Source organism: Nesoenas mayeri, assembly GCF_963082525.1.
Source record: "Nesoenas mayeri genome assembly, chromosome: 6".
In the NCBI taxonomy this organism is placed as follows: Eukaryota; Metazoa; Chordata; class Aves; order Columbiformes; family Columbidae; genus Nesoenas; species Nesoenas mayeri.
This window is the reverse complement of record NC_137545.1, coordinates 3,215,790-3,232,682: the sequence shown is the minus strand read 5'-3', so window position 1 is coordinate 3,232,682 and position 16,893 is coordinate 3,215,790. Positions and strand designations below refer to the sequence as shown.

Here is a 16,893-nt window from a genome sequence, read left to right as displayed (position 1 = left end):
CCTACACTGTGCATATGCTGATTTATGGAGATTAATGTTAAGAAAATTCAGACTCTTGCTAGTTGATTTTGCCATAATACAAACAGTTTGAAAAGACTGAAGTTTGTTCTCTTCGCTCAGTATTGGGAAGAGGGGTGGGTGTGGAGTGCTTGTGTCTCTAGCTGTATGTTGTGAATACAGGTTTTAGGAGAATCATTCATTAACAAACATGGTGGGGTTTAGCACCCTCTTGAGGAGAAAACCCTGAGGTTCCTTTTATTTGGAGGAAATTTCTTTTACATAGTTTTGGGGCTTTCATTTTTGCTGATGTTTTCCCTCCTTTTTCTCTTGATTTAGGATATGATCAACTGTATTGGTGGAATAAACGTGCTGTTTCCACTGCTGGAGCAGATCAGTTTTCTTGGTGCGCCGATACCTGAGAAGCCTGAAGGGGAAACTCTCCCTCCAGAACTACTTACTCCTGTAGAGGGAGACTGGGTGGTGATGCCATCCACAAAGGCGTCAGGTGGGCAAGTACAGCTGAACTGAAAGGATTTTTAAGATTGATTTAAGGAGTCTTTCTGTGAGTGGCAGAAAGCTGTTTGATTACGTGCTGGCTTTTTTAGTATGCAAAGCTGAAAGGCTCTTTCTGTTCCTGGGTATCTGACATGGATGCTGAATACTAGGAGTTCAGCACTATGTAAAATTAACTTATTAGCATATTTCAAATATAGTTATGTTTAATAGCATATTTTTCCTTTTCATAGTTTACTATTACATTAGTGTAAAAGTGTGCGGGTTTAAAATTGCTGTTCTGAAAAGTTTGTTCTGATTATTTTGAGAAATGATGTTTGATGCAAAGCCTACTGATATCAATAATAAGAGCTTTCCTACAACTCAAGCACTGGGTCCAAAAGCCACACAAAGACTTAGCAGCATCAGCACAGTACTGTTTAGCCATTAGCCAACCTTTTATGTTCTTAGGAAAACGCTCAGACACCTACCTCTTCCACACGCTGTCAGATTTTAGTATTATATTTTTTAGAAAATGAAAAGGAAGCTTTAAGAATAGATTCTTTAAAGCTGTCCTAATATTAAGAATGAACTTTCATCTCAACAGAAACCACTGGGAAATCAGACCTTGCAAGGAAAACACACATTTTTTTTGTTTCAAATATTAGATGATGAAGTAAAGTAAATAAAATATTATGTCTGTCATGGCTAGAAAGCATCACTTTGCAACTCCAGAGGGAGAATAACTGCAGCATACGTAAAATGTTGTAACTGAAAGAGAAGTTTGTCTGTAACCTCCGGCCAGATGGATAAAGCAACTAAAGTCAGGACTGGGGTGACTGAGGTCACTTTATTCTGGAGCAGCATGGAATGTCTGTGACTCTGCCCTGGAAAAATGTAAATACAACCTACAGCTAGGGAATGAACAGAAAAAGAGTTGAAACATTCAGGAAATAGTGAGGAATACAAACTCTTGATTTTACTTCTTCCCCTCTACTTTTATGCAGTGGTCCAACAATAAACCATGAGGCTTTGGCTACTGTTCTGTTTTGCAGAAGCTCGCCTGGAGGAGAATGTTGTTGCAACTTTCATCTTGATGATAAAACACTTTATTCAGAGACACCATGTCAATCAAGAAAATCTCATCCACTCCCATGGAGTTGCCACCCTAGGAGCCTTGTTACAGAAGGTGAGCACGTTTGAATCACAGAATCACAGAATGTCAGGGGTTGGAAGGGACCTCGAAAGCTCATCCAGTCTAATCTCCCCACCGGAGCAGGAACACCCAGATGAGGTTACACAGGAAGGTGTCCAGGCGGGTTGGAATGTCTCCAGAGTAGGAGACTCCACAACCTCCCTGGGCAGCCTGGGAATGTTCTGTTGGATCCTGGTAACAGTGTTCTGTTACCCTCACCAGGAAGAAGTTTCTTCTCAAATTCAAGTGGAAACTCCTGTGTTCCAGTTTGAACCCATTACCCCTTGTCCTACTATTGGTTGTCACCGAGAAGAGCCTGGCTCCATCCTCCTGACACTCACCCTTTATACATTTGTAAACATTAATAAGGTCACCCCTCAGTGTCCTCTTGTCCAGCTCCAGAGCCCCATCTCCCTCAGCCTTTCCTCACACGGGAGATGCTCCGCTCCCTTCAGCATCTTGGTGGCTGCGCTGGACTCTCTGCAGCAGTTCCCTGTCCTGCTGGAACTGAGGGGCCACAACTGGACACAATATTCCAGGTGTGGTCTCCCCAGGGCAGAGCAGAGGGGCAGGAGAACCTCTCTGACCTACTGACCACCCCCTTCTAACCCACCCCAGGTACCATTGGCCTTCCTGGCCACAAGGGCCCAGTGCTGGCTCATGGTCATCCTGCTGTCCCCAAGATTATACTGGAACCTGGGGTTGTTCCTGCCCAGATTCAAGACTCTACACTTTCCCTTGTTATATATCATTAAATTTTTCCCCGCCCAACTCTCCAGCCTGTCCAGGTCTCTGATGGCAGCACAGCCTCTGGCGTGTCAGCCACTGCTCCCAGCTTGGTGTCATCAGCAAACTTGCTGACAGTCACTCTATTCCCTCGTCCAAATAATTGATGAATATATTGAATAATACAGGCCCCAGCACTGCCCCTGAGGCACTGCACTGGATACAGGCCTCAACTGGACTCTGCCCCATTGACCACGACTCTCTGGCTTCTTCCCTTCAGCCATTTCACAGTCACCTTACTACCCGCTCATCCAGACCGCACTCCCTCAGTTTAGCTGTGAGGATGCTGTGGGAGACTGTGTCAAATGCCTCAAGTCAAGGTAGATCACGTCCACTGCTCTGCCATCATCCATCCATCTTGTTATGTCCTCATAAAAGTCACTGAGGTTGGTCAAGCACGACTTCCCCTTGGTGAAGCCATGTTTGAGAAACATCCTTTAGAAATGGAAGTTAGGGATGAGGTCCTGATTTCTTGGAAAAGTTCTTAGTTTGGCCAGGATGCGAGGGTCTTCAAAGGTCCCCTTAGTACCTACTTTTCTTTCTCATGTTTCTGAAAACAGAGAGACATGAGAAGCTAGTGTTTTGTCTTTTTTTTATGTTCTGCTTTTTTGGTTATAGATACTCTGTATGATTCTTCAGACTACACTGGGTTTGTGTTTATTGTATTGCTTTAATGGAAGAAGATTTTGCTGTAGAAGACAAAGAATCCCAAAATTTGGCTTGAAAAAACATGAAGTTTGTTAGGAGATTGAATGCTAACAGCTGCTGTTATTTTGAAAGGTGCCAAGCAACTTAATGGATGTGAATGTACTGATGGCTGTGCAGTTGCTGATAGAACAAGTTTCAGTAGAAAAGAACATGCAGCTTTTGCAGCAGATGTATCAACACTTGCTTTTTGACTTCAGTATCTGGAACAGCGGGGACTTCCCCTTCAGAATTGGTGAGCTCTGCAACTTGGGCAACTGTGCAAAGACACAGTACCCTTCACGTCACATAAACCTTTATCTGGGTTCGAACAGAAAACTTTATATTGTAGGGCATATACAGTATCTTTCTACCATTATCAAAGACAGTAGAAGAGTCTTCAGGAAGAAATATGATGTGCAGTTTCTTCTAGACACACTCAGGATTTATTACGGGTATGAGTTTCACCTCTTCTTAACTCCTCCTTATTTTATATTATTTTATGTGGCTGTTGTTTGTTTATGTTTGTTTGTTTGGGGGTTATTTTTGTTTGGTTTGGGTTTTGTTGGTTTTTTTGAGGGGGCAGGAGGGGGGTTGTTTTGGGTTTTGTTTTTTGTTTGTTTTTCCCCAACATCCCAGTGAGCAAATTAATAAATAAAACTGCAGGTTGACTTTTGATCGTTGATTTAACTTTCAAAATTCAGGGTTTTTTTTAAATTTCTCCACTTAATTTCCTACTTTTCCATGACCTTAATTTTTATGATAGGCTTATATAAAATTTAGGTCAATGACACTAAAAACACTTGGAAAGGTTGTTAACAAGTCCTTCAACAAATATAACAAGTCATCAGCAAATTTGGTGATGACACCAAGTTGAGAGGGAGTGTGGAGCTGCTGGAAGGCAGGAGGGTCTGCAGAGGGATCTGGATAGACTGGAAAAATGGGCTGGTTCCAATGGGCTGAAGTTCAACAAGGCCAAGTGCCGGGTGCTGCACTTTGGCCACAACAACCCCCTGCAGCGCTCCAGGCTGGGCACAGAGTGGCTGGAGAGCAGTCAGGCAGAAAGGGACCTGGGGGGACTAGTGGACAGGAAGCTCAACAGGAGCCATCAGTGTGCCCAGGTGGCCAAGAAGGCCAATGGTGTCCTGTCCTGTATCCAAACCAGCGTGGTCAGCAGGACAAGGGCAGTGATCCTTCCCCTGTGCTCTGCACTGGGGAGGCCATACTGGAGTATTGTGTTCAGTTCTGGGCCCCTCAGGTCAGGAAAGAGATTGAAGTGCTGGAGCGGGTCCAGAGAAGAGCAACAAGACTGGGGAAGGGACTTGAACACAAGCCCTATGGGGAGAGGCTGAGGGAGCCGGGCTTGTTTAGTCTGGAGAAGAGGAGGCTTAGAGCTGAGCTCAGCATGCTCTAGAACTACCTGAAGGGCAGTACTAGCCAGGTGGGGATTGGTCTCTTCTCCCAGGCAGTCAGCAATAGGACAAGGGGCCATGGGCTTCAACTCTGCCAGGGGAAATTGAGGCTGGAGATGAGAAAGCAATTCTGTGCAGAGAGAGTGGCCAGGCATTGGAATGGCTGCCCAGGGAGGTGCTGGACTCACCGGCCCTGGAGGTTTGTAAACTGAGATTGGACATGACACTTAGTGCCCTGATCTAGTCAATGGACTGGAGTTGGACCAAGAGTTGGACTGGATGATCTCTGAGATCTTTTCCAACCCAGTTGATTCTGTGATTCAATCTTGTAATTTTATCAACAATGCAAATTAAGTCATAGATCATTATCATTATGAAAAGAGAGGGTGTTTATCATTTTAAGCTATTTTGGTTTTTTATAGCCTTGTAGAATTTGAAGTAGGACTTTTTTAGGAATTCAAAATTTTAGCTTTCAGTCTTGGTGATTTCTGTCTGTATCTGTATGAATGTAGTTATGTCATTGAGGAAGACTGGCTAGAGACCTTGCTCTTTGCTTTAGAGGATTGGGGTGGGAGGGACCTGAAATCCTGACCTGTATCCAGATCAGTCCAAGTCTACATTTCTGGGCCTTATAGACTTGGTAATTCTGATCTACTATTTCTTATTACTGTTTGGTTGCCTTACTTCAGTAGAAATTGGTGACCTGTGCCATGATATATAGGTAGGTGAAAAATTACAAAATTACAAAACTAGCACAATGAAATTACTGTTAATGAGGCATGAAGAACTTCCTTTGCTTTTCCTGCCTGTCATGTGTAGCAGTGGCTGTAAAGACAGTGATTTGGCTCCTGATGACCTGAGAACAATACGGACGTCCCTCTATGGGCTGATCAGGTATTTCCTGAGCAAAGGTGGAACACATGAAGAAATACAGAGCATCATAGGATACATAGCTGCCACCACTGAAGAGGAGCAGGTATCCAATATGGTCTATGTTAGCTGTTTAAACTTTACGCATTTTGGTTTTGTTGTTTGGTGTTTAGAAACCTTGTGTCTAGTGTGCTTAAAAGAGGAGGGAAAGTGTTATTAACACAAGCAAAGTGTTATTTGATGCTGAGGCAGGTTATAGGAGCACACTCAAAAGCTGACGGTGCTCTGCAGATGGCCATACTTTCCAGGTTATTTTTTTTCCCTGAAGGGGGCAGAAAGAACATGATATGTAACACTGCCATTAGAAAAATTCTCTTAATTTACAAAACCAAATTAACTGGACTTCAACTCATCAGAAGTTGTAATGATGTCATTTCTATTTTGTAAATGCCAACTGAACTTGAACTCTAATTACAGTTTGATATAAGGTGTCCTATGTAGAGGAAAAAAAGGTATCCAAAAAATGTAATTTTAAATGGAGTAATATTGAGTAGACAAAATGTCTATTTTGTAACAAGCCAAAGGCAAAATTTCAAAGCCAATAAAACGTCCCCCAAATGGAGTATGCAGTCTGAATGAGCTGTGGATTAATGTAGTTGTCTTAATTTTATAGCTCTGTGGAATTCTGGATGTTCTCTTCAGCCTACTTCATTCCAGCCCAGCCCCAGACCAGCTTTTTTTATTGCTCTTTGAACCAGGGAATGCTGATATTCTTTACGCTCTGTTATTGCACCAAAGATACTCTGACAGACTTAGAGAACTTGTTTTCAAGGTAATGAATTGAATTGTATGTTCTTAAATTGATCAATCGAACCTAAATTTGTGGTTTTGTCTGTAGTCTGACACTGCAGACGTGCATGCAATTGCAAAGATACTCATCCTCCACGTTTTCATTTTTTCTTTTCTGTTCTGTTAGCTATTCTGTTTACTGCCATAGTCGCAATGGAATTAGCGTTCTCTTAAAGTATCGATACCTTTAAAAAAACAGTCCATGTTGCTTGAATTAGCTTACAAAGTAAACTTAAAAACAGTGGACCAGCATGTTATATCATACATATGAAGCTGAAGAGGTCTGGATGCTCCCTTGTGCTTATTTTGCATTTGTGTGTGCTTTTTCTTGCAGATTGTGGAAGAGATGCTAAAATGCACTAAAGTTTATGAACGTAGTAAGCACCGAATGAGACTCAGGGAGGTGGGGTACTCTGGACTGGGGCTCCTTCTGAATGAATCTGCGCTTACTGTTTCTCTTATTAAAAACCTTCTTAACCAAGTTCTGTATGCAGGTAATTGGCAAGTGTTGTGTCTACCATTAATAAACTCCTCCTGCTCAGAGGCAAACTTATTGATTTTGTTTGTTTGTGCTTTGCTTTGTTTTGTTTTCAAGGAAAACCAGAGCTGTTACTTTACAGAGCTTTTCTATTCAAGGTTCCCATTAGTCTCAGCTAATATTGTGTTAGTTCCCTGAAGCTTGTTCCCTTTACTACCCCTGAATGTAGCAGTGACCTCCAAGGCAATTTGTAATATTTAGCTGTCACATTCTCTTGCATGATATAATTTGTGTTGTTTTTTCTTTCTGCCCTACAGATCCTGCTGTGAATTATAAAGATCTCCTAACTGTAGTACATCTGGCTCATAGATCAGATATAAACATGAGAGTGGTCATCTGCAGAAAGGTTGGTAGTCTGCTTTAAACAGGAATACTGTCCTTTAAGCCCATAAGCTGTACGGAATCCCAGAATGTCAGGGGTTGGAAGGGCCCTGGAAAGCTCATCCAGTGCAATCCCCCCATGGAGCAGGAACACCCAGCTGAGGTTACACAGGAAGGTGTCCAGGCGGGTTGGAATGTCTGCAGAGAAGGAGTCTCCACAACCCCCCTGGGCAGCCTGGGCCAGGCTCTGCCACCCTCACCAGGAACAAGTTTCTTCTCAAATTCAAGTGGAACCTCTTGTGTTCCAGTTTGTACCCATTACCCCTTGTCCTGTCACTGGTTGTCACCGAGAAGAGCCTGGCTCCATCCTCCTGACACTCACCCTTTGTGATATCTTAATTATTTGAGGCTTTATTTGTTGCTACTGCTTTCGTTAGCAACGATTTACCTTAAAAAAGAAGCCCATCTGTCACTTAATGTTGAATTTTCTGTATCCCAGTCCTTTTAAGAACCAAAACACAAAGCAAAGCCTCTGTCATGATTCTCAAATAGCTGTATTTTCTACAAGTTAGAGATTGTAGACTCCTTGAGATACTGAGTTTTCTCAAAGGATGCGTAAGACCATGATCAAAGTTTTGTATTCTTAATATCTTTTTTCGAAATAATATATTATGATTCAAAAGAGTGGTTGTGGCTGCAGGGAAGAGATAGGGAAGAAGCAGCGACTTTTTCTAAACCAAGCTCTCTCTGACTTTTATTGCCGAAATTAGTAGTAGCAAATGTAGCTGTGAGGCACTATATTGTCTATTAAGGTTTCTCAAAGTGAAAAAAGTGAAATTATCATTATTGGAAAGCTATTAATATTGCAGCTTTCTTACTTTTATCTATTGAGTAGTTCCTAATCAAGCGTATTTTCTGGTCTAGATTTCTTTTTTTGCAGACTAATGGCTGAATTAGGATTATTTGTTGGGATAGTTGGCTTTTGCTGGAATTGGTACAGAAGAGTGGCTGGAATATGAGGACTTAGCAATGTGCTTTGGAAGCTTTTCTTCCCTGCTCCTGAGAAATTTTTCTTTATCCCTTGTTTTTTCCAAATATACTCTTTCTAATGAGAAAAATTATTTTACGGCTTGTTTGCTTATTATTAACTGTTTGTGGCTCTTTTACAAGAGCCTTAAAAAAGGCAAAAAGTTGTCGATTGTAAAATGTCTAATTGCAAAGCTAGAATGAATGCAGTGACCCACCAAAATTAATGTATAATCATGGGATATCTTCTGCTGTCCTCAGGTTTTGCACCTTTTGCATTCCCAGCTGGATGCAGCACAGCAGATTTCTCAGCAGTTGAGCTGGCAGGACACTTTGATTCGACTGTTCCTGAAAGAAAACTCAGTTGTCCAGATTGGCTTGAAAGAGACCAGGGCTGATTCCTCAAGGGAAGAGGAAAAAAAGCTTCCTGCTGAAGAGCTTCAGAAACATCAACCTGATAAGACAGAGGGAGACAAAACTGGCAGCTTCGCATGTGTTAATGGTCTGTTTGATCAGTGGAGTTTAGAAGACGCCAAATCCCTGGATGTCCCTGCTCATTTCTCTGTCATGCCACTGGAAGACGCGTCCACAGCGGAGATGTCTTTTAGGCTGGAGGAGCGGGAGGAATTGTGGCACAGCAATCCTTCACATTTGAGCTTAGATCTCTCCAGTGTTGACTCTTACGAACTGGCGGACGTTGCAAATCGGCTGACAGACAGCCAGCCCAGCACACCCTCACCCATAGAGAACACAAAGGCGTTCTCTGGGCAGCCCGACAAAGAGCTGGCTCTTTCAAATGATGTGGGCTTTGCCGCCGATCTTTCTTTATTTGAAAACCAAGGAGTAAGTAATGCACTCTCTATGTGGTTAATTTTTCCAAATGTCTGCAATTACTGTTTATTTTTTTAATAATCTTCCTAATGCATAATTATTGTAGGGTTTTTTTCCCCCTCCTATCTTCCAACAGAAGAGCAAACAATGTAGCTATTTTATAGGGGTACTTCCTTTTGTAACATGTCTCCTTTTTATGGTTCTCTGGTTGGAATAGCTTTGATGTTAAAACAAAGAAAACTACAAACTCCCCCCTCCTTCTATATTTCAACATCCTTTACCTTCCAGAGGAGGCATAGAGCAGACTAAAGGTCAGGTTGAAATAATGATGTAGGAATCAAGTCAGTATGTATTACAACATACAAGCAAGCCATGGTCTCTTATCTTTGCATTTGCATGTATGTGGCCATTGGACTTTAGACTGCAGAGTTTTCAAAAACACCGAAGCATGCAAACGTAGACTATGATGAAGGAGAAAGGTTTTGGAGGTTGTCTAGACTAGAAGGGCTGTAAATATTTCTGTTCTTTTGTAGGGGGGTGATACTGAACTCATACAGTTACTTACCGACATCCTACTGTGTATAATGTGGAAAGGCATTGAAAAATCTGATGCTGCTGCTTGGATTGAGAGAGGGCAGGTGTTTTCTGCACTGACCAAACTGGGGATGTCTAATGAGTTGCTGCAACCTTCTGATGAAATAAAACTCAAGTGAGTGTCCGGTTCAAGGATGGATTGTTTCATCTCTTTTGAGGGAAAACAGGGAAAGGGGCTTTAGTGAAGCAGGGAAGGGGCGGTTGTTTCACAACAAGATGTACTTTTCTTCACATACTGTCAGAAGTATATTCTGCTACCTATTTAGTAGTGTCACATGGTGATAAGGTTTTGAAAATGTATCGCTGGTTTCGTGAGCTGTTCGAAATCTCTTTTACCTCATTAACTTATCGAGAAGATGACAGTTATGTCACTGCAGACTAAGATGCTCAATTAAATACTTAATTGGATTTTTTTTAGGCCACTTACACTTAGAACGTATAATAATGACTTTGGGATTTTGTTTTCCATGCAGCTTGCTGGAGAAGATGTTAGAATGGTCAGTCACTGACAACAGAGATTCAAAAGCTCTCCCTGCACATGCTGAAAATGCCTTCATGCTCTTGCTAATTGTACAAGACTTCCTGCAGGCAGAAGGACTAGTTAATTCAAATTTATGGACAGAAAAGGTACAGTAACTACATAATGGAAGTACTGTATATGGGCTGAAATAATACTGGGAAAGTTGTCAGCTTGGATACTGCTGTTCCTTCTAGGCTTGTTTTTAAATGGTAGATACTACAGAGTGAGTGTCTGCAGTGGAATGGGTTAGCTTGCCCCTTAAGGAGTAAAAAAGCGTGAATACTTACCACAGGGAATATAGTTAATTTTGCAAATTAAATAGGCCTCTAAGTGGTGGTACTCTTTATTGAAAATCCAGGTATTTTTCAGACTGGAGAGGTATTTAGAAAATGTAGGAGCTAATGAAACAGTGTCAGTTGTAGCCTAAGCAGATTTTGCACCGTTTATCAGCAGGTATGATGCATTGTGTGTATCCTGATTAAAAAAACCAGCCAAAACTCTGCTCTCAGTTGCAAGCTGAGAAATGTCACTTCTGGGCTTTGACCCCTATTGGAAGTTCAACATAAGGTTGTGCATATATATGCAAATAGCTCAGTTTTCTATATCAGAGTCAGAAACATGAGATCTGTGGAAGAAAATTATAATCAACGCAATAGGTAATGTAAAGGAGCTTTCTGCCATCTGGCTCTTTCTCCTGCCTTTTAGATCCCCATCATTTGCCTCAACATTTGTGTCGTTTCTGGCAGTAGTCTTGTTTCCTTTGCTGAGTTGTCATTGCTTTTCCATTTTTCAAGGCTAAAGGGGAGAGGCATTGTATGGAGCCACCACCACTCTTTTACATTTCAGTAATTTATTAGGGAATGCATGAAGGTATAGTGGTTTTAAGCAAATACATCTGGATAGTGAAATGTGCCATTTACCTGCAAATACCTACCCTGGTGTAGAAATACTGAATAGAAAGGATTGCCTCCTATATTTTTTTAAGGACATTTATAGCTTGTTACACAGTTTCAGGTGTTTCACTAAATCAGATATTCATGAAGGAAGCCTTGTTTTCCTTCTCAAGGCACTCTGTGCATTGCTATTGCTGGTAAATTACTAGCATTACAGTCAAATAATTTAAAATACAAAGCAAGAGAATGAAGTCCTATCTATACTAAAGGCAGAAATTGCAAGTTGGTGTGAGATCTGTGCTATTTAGTAATAGTGTCTTTTCAGTTGTAGTAATCCTACTTGTGGAGCCTTTAGCTTTCCTAAGGAAATGACATTTACTGGACATCAATTATAGGCAAAAACATATGCATATATACCACATGTTGGTTTTGGCTTTATTCAGGGGAGACACTTAAGTTTACCGTATGGGGCTAGAGATATTTTTTTGTAGTCAGGAATTGTTTTGCAGTGCGGTATTCTGGGATAATTTTCTGGATTTGGGTAAGTTAGAGCTGTGAACACAGCCTCTTCTTCAGCTAGTTGAAATGATTGTGTTTCCAGCTGGAGTAGCTGTTGTGAATTTTATTTCACGCCAATCTGTTTTTGCAATAGCTCTTGGAAGAATTGGTGACTCTCATGGACAGCCTGTCCGTCTGGTACTCTGCTGGCCCAGAGGCAAACAGGCTTTCACAGGTACAAGTCCGGTTGCTCCTTGGATTCATTGCACAAGATAACTTACAGGTTGGTGGCAAATTCCTACTAGTAGTGCTGTGTTTTAAGCGCGTGTTTGTTGTAACTGTTGTGGTTTATGGGTGTCGAGGTTTTGATTGCAGGGTGACAATAAAACCGTGGCAGATGTATTGTTAACCTCCTCTCCCCCACAACTTCTGCCTTCAGCTCCTCCCTCTCCTCCCTTCGCACTCAGCACAGGCGATTGGGAGGGAAAGAAGGAGGGAGAGAAGAGAGTTGGAAAAATTAAAGATGTTTTACTAATGCTACTAAGAAGAATAGAGAAAATAAAACAAAATGTACAAAACCAATCTTGAAAGTCCCGGCAACTGCAGAGCCGGCACCCGAAGTCCTGGACTGGACTCTGCAGCCAACCGGAGGTGGATTCAGTCTGTCACTGGCCTCAGCTGGCAGGGACGACTCGCAAGGTCCTCTCCTAATGTCGGCCACAAGGAAAAGGGACAAGAATCCTCGTGATCTCCCATTTTTATATGTAGTATCACGTGAATGGGATGTTATACTAAGTTGGTCCATTTTTGGTCACCTATTTCTCCTTGCCCCTCTCGTGAGATGTGCATCCATCCTTATCAGTGACCTTGCATACCGTTGTTATGTCTACCAAAACATGTATCTAGCTTTGCAGGAAAATGCAGCTAATAAGAAGGCTTTAGCTGACATCTAGTGAGTTTGATGGCAGTCCTTCCTCCTTGTGCAGGGAAGATGTTTGCCTTAATTCTTACCATTTGCAAATTTACCCCGCAGTCTTGCCAATGTGCACCTTCCGAGCATGAGAACGAGGTAGAGGCCAAGCTGTTGGAAGCTGGGACTATGTAGGCACTACTAGTGGCAGTAAGATAGTGATTCTGATTGTGACGTTTTGTTTCTACCATAAAATACATCTATTTGTAGTTTGGGGTTTATGTATTTTAAGTGCACGTGAACCTGGACTGTTCTGCCAAATCAACATTTGGAGCAAAGTTAGCAGGGCTGTGCCTGGAATGAGCCCTTCAGAAAAGCCAGGCCTGTTAGTTTATGTTTGGGCTTGTCTTAATGCAGCTGTTTGTGGTTGCAGTGGACTCAGGTTTGGTCTATTACTTATGGATAAGTGGTCAGTGTCCATATTTGATGGATGTGTGTCTTAGGCTTCCCAGGATGCAGCCAGAATATGTCCATATTCCTGTGCTGGAAATCACTATTTTGAGTATTGCATTCATTTTTTGTTGTTTTTCTGTGTAGGTCTGTGCTATGGCAGCAGCCAAACTAAACACACTTCTTCAGACCAAAGTAGTTGAGAGCCAGCCCGAAGCGTGCTGCATCCTGGGGAAGCTGGAAGGCATCTTGAGTAGATCAATTGAAAAGAAGACAGAAACTTACTCATTTTTGATTCCCCTTGTTCGGACATTGGTATCCAAGATTTATGAACTTCTTTTCATGAACCTGCATCTCCCTTCATTGCCTCCTACCAATGGCAGCCCATCTTTCTTTGAGGATTTTCAAGAATACTGCAGCTCTGCTGAGTGGCAAGTGTATATTGGCAAATATGTAAGTAGTAGATTATTTTCCATCATTTTCCCTCTCTTTTTAGCCGTGAAAGCAGAGAAACTCATTCAGAAATCACATTGTGCTTTTTGTTTTGCTGGAACCAGATTATTCCAAATATGAAGCAGTATGAAGAGAATTCATTCAGACATGATCACGAGCAGATGACACTTTATTGGAGGGATTGTTCTGAAGCATTTATGGTGAACATGCACAAGCGAGACCGGGAGAGAGGAGAAAGTAAGCTTAAATTTCAGGTAAGGTTTTGAGTGAGTGCAAGTTTCTCTTAGAACTGTCTTGGGAGTTGCCTTCTAAAAGATGGAGAAACTGAATTCCAGGATGCTCCAATTCAAGTGATTGCAGGCAGGTTGATTAGTTTAAGACGTTATGGGCAATGTGACTTGATATACTTGTAGGATTTTCTTTTAATTATGTTCTTTCTATTTAAGAGTCTTATCTGTAAGCAGAATTATTTAAAAACATGAGGCCTTTCTCATAGTGCAGCAACCTGGAATTATGCTCAGATATAAGCTGCATGTTCTTTTACTTTGGTTTGAATTATTAAAATCTCTTATCCATTATGAGATGAGTCAGCGTGTGTGGTGTGTGTGTATGTTTTGTTTTGTGTGGGTTTTTTGTTTGGTTTGGTTTCGTTTTGTTTCATTTTTGTTTGGGTTTTTTTGTTGTTGTTTTTGGTGGTGGTTGTTGTTTACCCTATTTCAATACAATGAAAGTGTTTAAAATACTGAACAGCTCCTATTTAACATGAAACTTTTGGAAAAACTGTTTCTCAACTGACTCAGTTTAGGCAGTAGAATTAAGCAGTAATTACAGCAAATATAGCTAAGTTACATTTCTCTTGTTTTCTCTTTGTCTACTGAATAAGGATCCTTATAGTAAGTCCTCTTTTATTCAAGTAGCTAAAGGAAGGATAGAATGAGAGTCACATTCTAGAACAGGAGTTTAAAGAAAAATCCTACCTGTTACAATAGGATTACCATACTGACCACTTTTCTGATGACGAAGAATTCTTTTCATCTGGATTCAGAATGGATAATACTTTCTTCACATCTTAAAGTCAAAGTTTGGTGCCTTTTCTTCCAGCACTAAGCTTCTTAAAATTTTCCTTGTAAGCATTACCTTAAATTTTCAGAAATTTTTACCTCTTAGGCTTTGTTGTTCCTTCTTAATTGGTGAGAATTCTTGCAAGCCACAAAACTGTGTTTTCAAAGGTCAGAGTTATTTCAGTGCTAGATCTGTTTTTAATGGTCTTTCAGGAGCATTTTGTGGAACCGTTCGGCAGAAAAGCTCGACAGGAAAATCTGCGCTACAACAGTATGTTAAAGCAACTTCACGGTCAACACACAGCTACTCTGAGACAGTGGAGAGCAGCCCAGCTCTACCTCCTCTCTGAACGTGGCCCTTGGGCTGAGATGTAAGAAGTTTTTAAATCAAACTGTATATGATACTTAAAAGGAGTTTGCTCACATGACTAACTTAACTGTTTCATGTGAACCGTGGCAGATTGACTCCGATAACAATTCTTGAGACGTAAAGTTAACATTCAGTGCATCTTTTATAACGTGTCCTGCATTTAGTTAGCAAAATGCAAAGTTTCAAGCATAGTGCCGAGGTAGTTTTCTGGGTACTCTTGCCAAGTGACCAAAAAAATTAGTTATCAGTGAAGTGATTGCAAAAACTTTTTGAGACATCCTACAGATAGGTGGCTCTGTTGGAAAAGAGATAACAGACTTGTTAATAAAGACTTTGAGGTATTATGCGTTAAGTTGATTTCAGTTTAAAATAATAATAATAGAAAATAAATACTGTTTGCAAAGTACTTTAGGTTCATCAGAACTGCAAGATGAAATATAAAATTAAAACGCAGTTTATTGCTTTTCTGTTTTACAGTGTACAAGTGGATGACCAGTATTTTTCTAAATATGTGCTGTTTCGTAACGAATTCACATAGGTCTTTACCTTCTTTTAACTGTTTTTATGGATATTCTTGTATTCCAAGGGAACAGCGTCCTATTCACTGGAAACTTTCAAATGTGGAAAATTTTTCACGTATGAAACTAAAACTGGTGCAGAATTACAACTTCAACTCTCATCAGGATGCTAGTGACCTGAGTGACCTCAGTCTTTACTGAAGAAAGATACACACTTTACTCTTTGTATTTAAGAATTGTATTTAAATACTCTTTGTATTTATTTCCTCTATAGTAAAATATGTGACATAAGAGTGGTACTTTCACCTGAAACACCATCTTCCTACTGAGCAGAATTAATTTCCCCTTGTTTATTCAAATGTGAGTTTTTGTGCCAAAAAGTTAAAGAAAGCCTTTGGTTTAAAATAAACAGTCACACAGCTTTCTTGCATAAGATTGTTTCAAGAAAAGGACACAATGAGATCAGAGTATGCATGCACTATTTCTTTACAACCTTTTAGAGCTTATAATTAAAATGTGTAGATATGAAGCACTTTGTTTCAGAAATATGCCAAACAGCAGAGTTAGGGGTGCAAACTGTTATTTAAGTTAGGTGTGTTGGATGTCAAGACTTGAGACAAAAAAAATAACTCTTTTAAACCCAAGTAAGCAAAAAATAAATGCAGTGTATTTCCATGAAATCTGCACACTTTAACCATGTTTGACAGAACACTGCAAAATATTTTGTTGGAAATGTCCACATCAAAATTCAGTTTTCTAATGTGTTTGTGTCTTCCTGTTGTACTGTTACGATTTGATATGTATATCATGTAGTTCAGGGAGTATCTTTAGTGTTCTGCTTCTCCCAAAAGTATCTAAGAAGTCTTGTTATTTTTTACTCAGTTAAAACCAACATCTGGGCAGGAACAACCCCAGGTTCCAGTATAAGTTGGGGAATGACCTATTAGAGAGCAGTGTAGGGGCAAGGGACCTGGCGGTCCTGGGGACAACAAGGTGACCATGAGCCAGCACTGGGCCCTTGTGGCCAGGAAGCCAATGGTACCTGGGGTGGGTTAGAAGGGGGTGGTCAGTAGGTCAGAGAGGTTCTCCTGCCCCTCTGCTCTGCCCTGGGGAGACCACGCCTGGAATCTTGTGTCCAGTTGTGGCCCCTCAGTTCCAGCAGGACAGGGAACTGCTGGAGAGAGTCCAGCGCAGCCACCAAGATGCTGCAGGGAGTGGAGCATCTCCTGTGTGAGGAAAGGCTGAGGGAGCTGGGGCTCTGGAGCTGGACAAGAGGAGACTGAGGGGGGACTCATTCATGGGGATCAATATGGAAAGGGTGAGTGTCAGGAGGATGGAGCCAGGCTCTTCTGGTGACAACCAGGGACAGGACAAGGGGCAGTGGGTGCAAACTGGAACACAGGAGGTTCCACTTAAATTTGAGAAGAAACTTCTTCTCAGTGATGGTGACAGAGCCTGAAACAGGCTGCCCAGGGAGATTGTGGAGTCTCCTACTCTGGAAACATTCAAGCCCGCCTGGACACCTTCCTGTGTAACCTCATCTGGGTGTTCCTGCTCCATGGGGGGATTGCACTGGATGAGCTTTCGAGGTCCCTTCCGATCCCTGACATTCTGGGATTCTG

General features: G+C 41.4%; 2 pseudogenes across 2 annotated transcripts in view; both read left to right on the top strand.

Moving 5' to 3' along the window:
• The window catches only part of LOC308041735 (neurobeachin-like protein 1), a 347,706-nt pseudogene that overhangs the window by 134,662 nt on the left and 196,151 nt on the right, over window positions 1-16,893 (top strand). The gene's annotated exons all lie outside the window — the stretch shown is intronic.
• LOC308041685 (neurobeachin-like protein 1) overlaps window positions 1-16,893 on the top strand; it is a 55,801-nt pseudogene that overhangs the window by 21,675 nt on the left and 17,233 nt on the right. The window contains exons 14-29 of the transcript in view: window positions 337-505; window positions 1,548-1,681; window positions 3,254-3,413; window positions 3,510-3,612; window positions 5,389-5,545; window positions 6,113-6,271; window positions 6,623-6,782; window positions 7,084-7,172; window positions 8,435-9,016; window positions 9,538-9,713; window positions 10,072-10,225; window positions 11,664-11,792; window positions 13,017-13,322; window positions 13,427-13,576; window positions 14,597-14,754; window positions 15,340-15,461. The product of the transcript in view is annotated as a neurobeachin-like protein 1 (transcript). The remainder of the gene's footprint in view (window positions 1-336; window positions 506-1,547; window positions 1,682-3,253; window positions 3,414-3,509; window positions 3,613-5,388; window positions 5,546-6,112; window positions 6,272-6,622; window positions 6,783-7,083; window positions 7,173-8,434; window positions 9,017-9,537; window positions 9,714-10,071; window positions 10,226-11,663; window positions 11,793-13,016; window positions 13,323-13,426; window positions 13,577-14,596; window positions 14,755-15,339; window positions 15,462-16,893) is intronic.